Genomic DNA, 12,769 nt, shown 5'->3' on the forward strand with positions numbered 1-12,769 from the left:
AGGAATATAAAAGAAAAATCAGATTGAGCATTTTTAAGCTAGGGAATCAGCATTGCCTAAAGGGATAGCTTACTCCACTGCATTATAGGTTAATGCAATAGTTTAGACATAAATGGATCAACATAAGGTATGTTCTCCTACTATTAACCAGGTGGTGTCTCATATGCAAATAAGACCAAATCACTTAAATTAAAAAAAATATATATTTGCTGTTTATTTAAGTTGAAGTATTAGCAATTCTGTGATATCATGGATAAATATACATCATCCCTATATACTCCAAGAGATGACTACTGACAGTATTAGGACCCTGTACCCAAGTTTCTTCCCTTCTAAAAACCTCAGAAACCAATTCTTCAATATGCCCTTTAGATTTCACTGATTTTAAAACTCTTGTATTGAAACTCTTAAAGCTCAAAATTATTTCAGTCTCAATGACTGGCATAAAATATGAATAGCTATTAGCACTTAGCCATGGTTTTGTGTGTAGCATGTGTCAGAAGCCATGCTAAGTGTATCAAACCTCTGAGATGAATCACTCATGGATGTTGTTCTTAAACAAGGATGATACAGAAACACTATGCTGTGGTGACATGGGAAGGAGTATCCAATTCTCCCTCAAAGGAACATGAATAATTTCCAAATGTGGTTGACACTGGAGTGAATCACTATTCCACCTTTTTGGGAACAGTTTAAATAAAAATTCCAAGGAGCTAGGCAATGTACCATAATTTTAGGGTCTTCCTTAGTTCAAGCTTCTATAACAAAGTACTATGGACTTGGTGGCCTAAATAAAAACATTTATTTCTCTAGTTCCGGAGGCTGGGAAGTCAAAGATCAAGGTGCCATCAAAATTGATGTCTGGTAACATCCTTTATTCTGGTTTGCAGATGCCTGCCTTCTCCTTCTATCTCAATAGGGCAAAAAGCAGAGAGAAAACAAGCTCTCCAATCTTTTTTTTTTTTTTAATAAGGACACTTATATCACTCATGAGAGTTCCATTCTCATGCTCTAAACACCTCCCAAGGCCTTCAACTCCTAACACCATTGCATTGAGGATTAGGACTTCAATATACGCATTTTGGAGAAACACAAACATTCAGCCCATAACAAAAAACAAACTATTAAATTTCGCTGGGTCCTGTAATTGTTTAAGAGGTAAACAGACTCCATATCATGGAGGACCTCATGTTTCATATCGCAGAATTTGGATTCCAACCCAGTTGGCAATGAAAAATCAGTAAAAAGATTAACCCAGGTACTGATATGACCAGTATGATGTAACGATAATGTTGATGCAGCAGATGCATGGTTGAAGGAAGTCAAGACTAATATAAGAAGAACATGCAGAAGAAGCAGTAGGCTAGGAAAAAGATGAAGGATCCTGAATTAATGTGGAAGGAAAGAGATGGATACAAGAAAATGAGTCAATGAAGTCAATAAGGAGGTAAAACTGATTGAAATCAGGTGTCCTTTGGATATAAGGGATCAGAAAAAGGGAGTCATAGAGGAATGCTGAAGGACTGGCACCCAATGGTATCATTCACCAGAGTTTGGGAAATAGTAGAGTCAGCAAGGAATGACAGTTTAATTTTGAACAAGCTGAATTTGAGATGCCTATGGATAGTTAACTTTTGAATTCTTCAGTGGATGATCAGAAAAGTAAAGCAAGATGCAACAATTTCCAAAAGATATAACTGAATAAAAGAAATTTCAAGGCACCATTGGCTCAGAGAGGACTAAATGAAACCCCCCCCCTTTTTTAAAAAAAAATCAAAGGGTACCTACTGTTAATGAAGACTGAAGGAGAAAAAGAGGGAAGAAGGGAGGGAAGGAGATCGGAATTGACTTTGTAAGCAATAATTATTCCATAATCAGAGTATCAGAGCAAAGGGGACACTATCTCTTAGTGTAAAAGTAAATATCAAAACTATTCTTCATAATAATAGTTCTATCTGAGGTAAGTAGCATATAGAGTTATCTACTGGAGAAAGATCACCCACAATTTTTAAAATAAGCTTTTTGAGGTATAATCTATATACAGTAAAATTCACCTATTTAACTACTCCCAACTACTCCAAGAAATTTCCTTTTAGTCACTATGCTTCAAGTTTTACTGAAATTTTTTTAAAGTTAATTACTAATTTAAGAATATTTTGAGTTTTTGAGATGACAGAACATAAGAATACACTGGTTTTATTAGTCTTTTTATCTTTCTGACATAGAAGGCACAGAGGTGCTAATCAATTAAAACTCGTTAAATAATAAAATTTTCATTCTTGAATGCATCTCTGTTGCATTTATTTTCATCTTTCTCTTGGAGTATGAACTCAAATTTACCCCACAGTTAAGCTCCCATAACCCTGAAATTAACACTGAAATGGTCACTTCCCTAACTCATTATATGAAAAGTCCCTGCCCTCATATGGACTCAGCCCATGTAGAAACAGACCTTGATTAGACCAGGCAATGTCTCCTGCTCAGATTCATTTTACAGCACTCTGACTGCTGATTTTCATGCACATCAACTCCTCTCTTCCCATTCACAAAACACAGCAGTAGCTAAATCATGCTTCTGCTCGCTGTAACCCTGCTGTGACCTTTCTTTGCCTTGTCTCAGGATTCTGATAGGGCAGCAAGAGAAAGACCCCGAATCAAACAGGAGGGTCACAATTGTGTTGCTACTACCATGTGCAAATGATGCAAACTTTCTGGAGACATGTACGTGCAGCTGACCAAGAAGAACGGCTCATTAGAAAACTTCAGAACCCTGAATATATTTGTAAAGAGAAGTGATTAATGTTAACATTTGTTAAGCATTTTCAAAATCCTGCAAGAAAAGCATCATCTAAATCTAGATTTAAATAGGTGTGTTTTAAAACACAAAACCAAGAAGACTGCTTTTTTAGCTATGGAATGTCACCTTGGGAGATATTACTTGAGTTCAAATAGATAAAATTCCTAGTACTTCATTATGTCTCTTCCACTTATGTGCCAAAAGAGAATAACTAATAGGGAGAGAAAGAAAGGTTTTATATTTTCAAGTCGTTATGAAAAATGTAATCCATTCATACAATAGAGTGTGTGATTACTTATGTGGACACCAGGCAGAGTTAATGGGCCTCTGAAACCTATTATATCAGTCACTAGAAAGTACCATAAAGCTAAAATTTGAAACTCCCATCACCACTGAATATTCAAATGAATACTATGGTTACTAATTCTAAAAAGGAAAATTACTACATTTATTGCTATATGCAGAAAAGAAAAAAATTAAATGTAGTTTTCCATCCTTAAGGACAAATTCTACATCCTATTCAGCTTTATATCCATATCCTCTACAGAGTGATATGAGCAAAGATACCATATATATATATATATATATATATATATTTCCTTATATAAGCCTTGCGAGTAATAATACCTAAGGGTGGCCTGATGAGATGGCCATCCTTTTTATTTTTTTCTTTAAACTCTAGGCATTGGACGAAAATGAAATCTCAGAAATTAAAAATTATTTCAATCATTCAAGCGGAATTTGGGAAAATTATATTTGGAAATATACACATTAATTTAGATTCATACCGTATTCAGTATTCAATGTTTTTTTCCCTAAAATTTCTATTTTTGTGGGTCCTCTGACAAAGTACTTCATGTCCCATCTTTCATCAAGTTTCCTTATTCAACCCTAGAAAAGAGTCATTTTTAAAGGAGGGGCTGGTAGGCACTTGGGAAAATTAGGTTTAGTACACAGTTTATGCTTCATAATGCTGGCACCACCTGCATGAATAAATAAAAAGACCAATGATAGCCATGACAATAAAGCCATGGAAACAGTCTTTCGTGTGGTTAGAGAAATTCAAAATCAAATGTGCAAATGAAAACTGACTCATCCCGAAGTCTGACAACTAACAGTCATGTGTTCCCCCCAAGTCACCAATATGGTTTCCAAGGAGGTTAACAGAGGTGCTAACCAATGCTAACTGTCTACAGTGGCTGTTGTCAATTGCAAGCCTCTGCCACTGCCTATGCCAGATCACTGAGACTGTCCCCTTAGTAACAAGTCCCTGCTGTTGGAATGTAGGCATAAAGGAAAGGGCTATGTCTTAATCAGGTTAATATTCCTTGAGATTAAAGGAATACCCAGCAAAATATCAACTATCTACCAACCATATATTGCTGACATGTATTACGTTTAACATTATTTGGGTGCTTATACTTTATATGTAATGAAAATAGGCACATACATGATATATGTAGACAGACTACATATATACAGGATATGCATAATACAAATATATCTTATCCCCTTTCATTAATTTTTTCTTTACACTGGTTCTCTATATCAGAATTTATTTTAATATACCTTATAATTCCAAGAGTCTCAATATGCTAGCAATACTCAAAGATAGCATGTGAGGTAGTGACTAGAGAGCTTGATTAAAGACACACACAACAAAGTCATGGATGCTCAACCGATACAGTTTGATCATTGTTTGTCTCTTAGAAGACACCTCAGTTGCTGCTCTTTGTGACAAAAAGCAAATAAGTGTTAAGACTTTACAATGACATTTACCTATGTTGTTTTTAATTTAAATGTTGAAATAATGAGGAGAGAAATTAAATCCTTCAAAATAATACCAAGATAAGAATGAATTCTTAGAGCTGGCGTGAATATAACTGCCATGAGAAAATCTGTGGTAGGGCTTAAATTTTTAAAAGAAAAATTAGAGACTCCTCATGAATCAATAGGTTTCAATTGATTATTAAGTTGAAATGCATTATTTTGCTCTAGTAATCATAAAATTTGCCAAAATTTCCGATTGAATTAGGGAGAAAGGTGTGGTGACATTAGATACTGATTGAGTCTCTGATTAACTCATAATCTATTTCACACATATTAGTTAAGCATTTCTTTAAAATAAATACTAGACTGGGGCACCTGGGAGGCTTAGTTAGTTAATCTTGTAACTCTTGATTTGGACTTAGGTCATGATCTCAGGGTTGTGAGATCCAGCTCTGCAATGGCTCCACAATGGGTGTGAGGCCTGCTTAAGATTCTCATTCTCCTTCTCCCTCTGCTCTTCCCACATCCCTCCCTAAAAATAAAATAAAATAAATAAAATAAAATAAAATACAAAATACTAGTTTGTATATAGATTTGACTTGTTGAGTAAAAGCTAGTAAACATAGATGTAATATTTTCATGGTGATACTTCATAATTAACATGCTGAATAATTATTCCCATTATACAGGACAGTGTGTATACACACACACACACACACACACACACGCACAATACTGACCAAATATTGGCTTTCGTTGAACCCAAAATGTACTGGGTAAAAATTATTACCTAACAATTATTAACTAACAAATTATTTTTATACTATATAAAAATTATAAAAATAACAAATTATTTTTATAATTGTATAGTTAATTATTAACTAACAAAAGTTATCCAGTAGAAAGGCTGGGAGAAGAGAAACAGAGGAATAGCATGTGCAAAAGTCCTGAGGCAGAGAAGAATTTGGCATGCTTGAAATGTTGGTGAGAGGCAGCACAGCACCATGTATTGGCCAAGAGTAAAGGCACCCTGGATTTCAATCCTAAGTCTTTCCCTTACTAGCCATGTATTACTGACCTCTCTTTGCCTTGGTTTTCTCGTGTGTAGGGATTAAGCATGCTTGGCTTATGACAGTCATTTTTATTAATGGAAAGAAAACCTGGTAGCTCCAATGTGGTGAGCCAAAGAGTAAAAGAAATGATGCTGAAGGCTGGCTGCATCAGTGGGGCCCTGAAAGTCTTGGTAAGACTTGGATCTTAGTCCTAGGATGTACTTTAAACTAGGGAGTGACTTAGTTCAATTTATACTTTATAGAAATTTCCTATCATATTCCAGAAAATAATTTCCATCCAGACAACTATCCGTTGTTGGAACATAATGAAATCCTAGAGAGATCCTGAGAAAGGATGACAGAGGTAGGTAGGGATGAGATGGAGAGAGAAATGAGCTTTAGACTAGTCAAGATAAAGTGTGCTTATTAGTCAAATAAAATATTTTCTTCTATATTTTCCTCTTCACTGTTCTTCCTTCCAGGAGTTGAAATAGGGACATAGGAAATAGTTGAAGGCTACATGAAATTAGATGAAGCTTTCTATATTTGCTATATATGCTTATGCACTCTTTTTCAATCCAATAAGATTGCCTAGATACATTGTTTTTTCTTAACAAAAAGGAAAAGGTTTTTTTTCCCCCTAAACTGTCTATGAATTTAATACACATATGGAATAAATGAAAAAAGGACTTATCCTTAAAATGATTTCTCTATTTTTTTAAAATTCCCTTGTTCTTGTCATAAGTAAAATAAACATGCTCTTGAAATGTTCCCCCATCAATGTCAACCTTATGACATCTCAGAGGCCAAAATTAAATGTGGAAATAGATCTAGTGGCTCCTTTGATGGTAGTATTTTCTCTCTTTCTCTCATGAATAACAGATTTCCTTACTATTTACCCACTGTAAGTACAAAATTCAAAGATATGTAATGAATTAACAGATTTGTTCAAGCTTCACCATTAATCCAGTTTTAACTCATTTCCATCATCCTCCCAATCCATCTCAAGTCCATCTGCCATAATCTCTCCCCAACCCCTGCACCAGAAAATCTTCGTTTTGTATCTATAAATTCATCTTTTCTGGACATTTCATGTAAGTGGAATCATACGATGATGTTTTCAGGGTTCATCAGTTTCATAGCATACCTCAAGAGTTTGGTCTTTTTATTACTTATTAGTATTCTACTGCACAGATATATGCATTTTGTTTATCCATTCACCAGTTAAACCTTTGGACTGTTTCCAATATTTGGCTATATGCTCTTAGGAACATTCTCATACAAGACTTTACATGAATATAAGTCTCGTTGTGCTTGAACATATATCTAATTGTGTAATCATGTCATCTGATTAGCACATTTTTTTTTTTAAGATTTTATTTATTTATTCATGAGAGACACAGAGAGAGGAGCAGTGACAGAGGCAGAGGGAGAAGCAGGCTCCATGCAGGGAGCCTGATGTGGGACTCAATCTGATACTCCGGGATCATGCTCTGAGCCAAAGGCAGACGGTCAACCGCTGAGTCACCCAGGCATCCCACATCTATTTCTTTTTTAGAGTAACTATGAAAATGTCTCCCAAAGTATTGCACTACTTTATTTTCCCACTGGCAGCATAGGAGGGCTCCAATCACTCTACATCTTTGCCAACACCTGGTAATGTCTTTTTTATTAGAGCCATTCTTGTAGGTATGTAGTGGTATACCATTATGGGTTTTATTTGCATTTCTCTAAAGATTAATGAAGTTGAGCACCTCTCGATTTGTGTATTATCCATTCATATGCCTTCTTTGGAGAAATATCTCTTTGAATTTCTTTCCACTTCCTTAAGTTATTTTTTTTAATATTGAGGTTTGAATTTTAAAATATATTCTAGATAGAGTTCTTATAAGATGCAAGCTTTGCAGTATTTTCACCCTGCCTATGGCTTTTCTCTTCTTTCTCTTATCAGTGTTCATTCAAGTTTCTCAATCTTCATTTTTTTTATGGATCGTGCTTTTCATATCATGTAAGAAACAATGTCTAAATCATGATAACAAAGACGTTCTCATAGGGCTTTCTCCACAAGTTTTAAAGTGTTAGCTTTAACATTTAGGTCTTATATGTGATCAATCTTCAATTTTTTTATCCTGTGAGAAAAGGGTCCAAATTCATCTTTTTGCAGCGGATACACAATTGTGCTATCACCATTTCTTAAAAAAACTATTCTTTCTCCAATTGAACTGCCTTGCCTCTTTGGTTTTATAATTCACTTGACTATAAATATAAGGCTTTCCTTCTTGACTTGAAATGTTTATTGCACTGATTTATAAGTCTGTATCATGACAGCACTACAATTTCTTAATTACTATAGATTTATAAAGTTTTGTAATCAGGTAGGTCAAGTTCTTCAATTTCTTCCTTCATTTTCAATATCATCTTTATTTTAGGTCCTCTGAATTTTCATATAAATTTTAGAAAGTTTTTCAATTTGTGCCTCAAAAAAAACTATTGGAATTTTGATGAGTATTTGCACTGAATCTTTTATTTGTCTCATCAAGTTTTTGTTTTTCATGCACAAATTTTGCATTCATATTTTTAATGATATCTCTAGGCCTTTAATTTTTCCTCCTTGGTTTGTGTGTTTAGAAAGCTCTCTCAAAAATTCTATAACACTATGACACGTTACCTTCCTTTGCATGATTTTATGCAACCAGCAGTACATTGGAAGGATTTATAGTAGAATTGATCCATATTTAGTATTTTGGTAAGATATAATTGGCATATGCCATTATATTAGTTCAGGTATACAATGATCCAATACATTTATATATTGCAGAATGGTTACCAGTTATACAGTTTTTCTTGTGATAAGAACTTATACACTTTCTTAGCAAGTTTTTGTTTGTCTTGTTTTTTTGTTTTTGTTTTTAGAAAGAGACAGCAAGCAAGAGTAGAGGAGAGAGACAGGAAAAGTGAGAGAGAGAATCTTAAGCTAACGCAGGGCTCAATATTATGACGATGAGATCATGACCTGAACTGAAATCAAGAGTTGGATACTTAACCAATTGAACTACCCAGACACCCCAGCAACTTTCAAATGTATAATACGGTATTATTATTAACTACAGTCACTTCAGGACTCATTTATTTTATAACTGGAAGTTTGTACCTCTTGACTATATTCCCTATTTCATCCATCCTTTACCTCCTTCCTCTGGCAACCTGGCAACCACAGATCTGTTCTATCTGTGCATTCATTTTTTTTATTTTTATTTTTTTTAGATTCCACAAAGGAGGTCATCTGTTATTTGGCTTTCTCTGTCTGACTTATTTCAGATCTAATAATCTCCTTGAGGTCCATCCATGTTGTACAAATGGCAGAATTTCCTTCTTTATTATTATTTAATCTTGTATTACTCTTTATCATTTTGATGTTAAAACACCAAAGCATTTAGAGTTTTGATGCAAAAGTTTGCAAAAGTGTGAACCTGTCAACAAGTATAAAAAGAAGGAAGAAAAGTGTCCATAAGAATCATGAAGGTCTACAGAAGTTAGAAAGGCCAGGGAATGCTGGGGCAAAAACACAGGCAGGCACAAAAAGTTTGCAGATGGAATCATAGCCCATTTTCAGGTCTGAGAACATGGAGGAGTCCAGTCATTATTTGTGTCATCAGGACCCTGAACACTCAAACCCAGGAGGCAACTACTGAGATATTTCCACTCATAGTGAAGGAAGTTCAATCAGCTTCAACTTACATCAGAATGGAATAGAAAACCCTTACATATTAGGAAGTTTGGAGGGCACAGGCCCTATTTAAGTGACTTTTTATTTATTTTTATTTTTTAATAATAAATTTATTTTTTTATTGGTGTTCAATTTGCCAACATACAGAATAACACCCAGTGCTTCTCCTGTCAAGTGCCCCCCTCAGTGCCCATCATCCATTCACCCCCACTCCCTGCCCTCCTCCCCTTCCACCACCCCTAGTTCGTTTCCCAGAGTTAGGAGTCTTCATGTTCTGTCTCCCTTTCTGATATTTCCCACACTTTTCTTCTCCCTTCCCTTATATTCCCTTTCACTATTATTTATATTCCCCAAATAAATGAGACCATATAATGTTTGTCCTTCTCCGATTAACTCATTTCACTCAGCATAATACCCTCCAGTTCCATCCACGTTGAAGCAAATGGTGGGTATTTGCCATTTCTAATGGCTGAGGAATATTCCATTGTATACATAGACCACATCTTCTTTATCCATTCATCTGTCGATGGACACCGAGGCTCCTTCCACAGTTTGGCTATTGTGGCCATTGCTGCTAGAAACATCGGGGTACAGGTGTCCCGGCATTTCCTTGCATCTGTATCTTTGGGGTAAATCCCCAACAGTGCAATTGCTGGGTCGTAGGGCAGGTATATTTTTAACTCTTTGAGGAACCTCCACACAGTTTTCCAGAGTGTCTGCACCAGTTCACATTCCCACCAACAGTGTAAGAGGGTTCCCTTTTCTCCGCATCCTCTCCAACATTTGTTGTTTCCTGCCTTGTTAATTTTCTCCATTCTCACTGGTGTGAGGTGGGATCTCACTGTGGTTTTGATTTGTGTTTCCCTGATGGCAAGTGATGCAGAGCATTTTCTCATGTGCATGTTGGCCATGTCTATGTCTTCCTCTGTGAGATTTCTCTTCATGTCTTTTGCCCATTTCATGATTGGATTGTTTGTTTCTTTGGTGTTGAGTTTAATAAGTTCTTTATAGATCTTGGAAACTAGCCCTTTATCTGATACGTCATTTGCAAATATCTTCCCCCATTCTGTAGGTTGTCTTTTAGTTTTGTTGACTGTATCCTTTGCTGTGCAAAAGCTTCTTATCTTGATGAAATCCCAATAGTTCATTTTTGCTTTTGTTTCTTTTGCCTTCGTGGATGTAACTGACTTTTTTAAATGGAAGCCCAGCTTTTTGAGGACGCTAAAACATTTCAGGTGGTCATTAAGGGGCTCTGTAAATCAATGTTATCCCAAACAAAATGTCCTACCTATAGTCAAGTGAGGTGTACCTATATAATAAGCATAGCAAGATCAAGCATTGCTGGATAGTAGAAGTCTCCTAAGCATATCAGTTCAAAAGGAGTGTAAATTAATATAACTAAAGGCGAAGAGCAGGCAAAGTAATGAAATAAGAAAACTGGATGAGAGGAACTGTGTTCTAGTCTTTGCTCTGCTACTGATAAAATGTGTGACCTCAATCATTGATTTAAGCTCTCCTGGCTTCCATTCATTAGCCAGTAACGTGGTCTAGGTAGACTGGATAGACTTTAATGTCACTTCCAGTACAAACTTTCTGGAATCTAATGGATCTTCATAGACACACACACACACCCTATGCAGTTGATATTTTGTTCATTCATAAAATGATATATGCTTATTGCAGCCCTACTTACAATAGCCAAGTAATAAAGAAAAGGAACTACATGTATATACACACTCATACACACACACACACACACACACACACACAGAGGAATACTGTTCAGGTACAAAAAAGAATGATGTCTTGTCATTTGTAACAAAATAGTGGATCCAGATGATACTGTGCTAAGTTAAATAAGTTGGACGGAGAAAAACAAAAATTATATGATTTTATTTATATGTCAAATTAAAAAAAACAAAATTAGTGAATAAAAAATAAAAACAGACTCATAGAAAACAAATTATCAGAGAGGTGAACAGTTGAGAGGGGTTGGCAAAATATGAAGGAGATCAAAAGGTACAAACTTCCACTTATAAAATGAGTAAGTCATGCGTATGAAAAGTACAGCATATAGAATATAGTTAGTAATACTGTAGTAACCTTGTATGGTGATGAATAGTAACTACACTTATCATGGTGAGCACAACACATTGTATGTCATGGTCAAATCACTATATCGCACACCTAAAACTCATATATCAGTGTATGTCAACTATACTTCAACAAATAAGCAAGTTAATTTTGCTCACACTATATAAAAAATATTCTAAATTTATCTGTACAAAAACATAGAAGTACTAGCATTGTATTACATATGGATTTTAATTATTATTCAATATTTAATACATAAATTTTATTTCTTCAATAAGAATATTTTAAAACTAGTAACAGAAAAATATTATTTATTGAATATGAATAAAAGACTTCTTAAAACATATCATTGTCATGTTACCTAATAAACCCAGGAGGCTAAGCTTTCTCAATTTTCAGCTGCTTTCCATTGATAGCATTTTTAGCTAAGTAATTTCTCTCAAATATAATATAAAGAAAATGGTAAAGTAGAAATTATAATAAAGAAAATGGTAAAGCGGAAGTTATAATTTTGTCAATACACCTCCAAACACTTAACCATGTAAAGGAGCTGGAGAGCAACCAGCAGGCTACTTTCAGAGTCTGGCATACTGATGGAATTTTGGAGATGCTCACTTAGTAACATTTACTGAAAGTTTGGATATTATAGTCACACTGAAATAGAATCTTCTTCATTAGAAGTTTCTTCAACAATAAATTATATATACATATATTTGAATTCTGTATCTTTTAAGTCTTCCCATCTAGTTCTAATTATTCATCCTCAATAATTTAAAAGTTCATTTATGATACTGTCACATTTTTGTGAGCATTTTTAAGTGATAATTCCATTTAAGCAGATGACAGATTTCTTTGAAACAATATTCATGCCTGTGAACAGATGCTGCAAGAAATACAGTGGGAAAACCACAGGCTTCTGAGTTAGAAATCCCTGTCGTTTTCTTCTTAGTCATTTAGTAGTCAATGGTTACATTTTATAAACTACAGAATTCTATGTTTCTATTTCTATTTCCTATTTTGAATATCACAACAAATAGAATGTAAAAATGTGCACAGATGTATGAGTGAATTGTAAAGACCTTGGAAAAGATGGTGTCTTTAGGACTCTGCACAATTGTCTGAACAAGAGTCAATAATATTTGAGCAGTCTCTCCTACCTAAAAGCATATGCTAAACAAAAAGCAAACACCCAGGGCTACGAAGAAAAACAAGTGCATGCCCTGCACCTAGATGCCTCCTGGAGCTGTTTATCCCTTTTCTGGTATCTGAAAGGCACTGCATCGATCACGTATAAAATAGGTATATTACATATGAGTGTGTGTGTGAGTG

At 34.9% G+C, this 12,769-nt stretch overlaps 1 protein-coding gene across 4 annotated transcripts in view; it reads right to left on the reverse strand.

Annotated features, from left to right (window-relative positions):
• DPP10 (dipeptidyl peptidase like 10) overlaps positions 1-12,769 on the reverse strand; it is a 1,271,598-nt gene that overhangs the window by 329,330 nt on the left and 929,499 nt on the right. The gene's annotated exons all lie outside the window — the stretch shown is intronic.

This window comes from Canis lupus, chromosome 19, assembly GCF_003254725.2.
Source record: "Canis lupus dingo isolate Sandy chromosome 19, ASM325472v2, whole genome shotgun sequence".
Classification (NCBI taxonomy): Eukaryota; Metazoa; Chordata; class Mammalia; order Carnivora; family Canidae; genus Canis; species Canis lupus.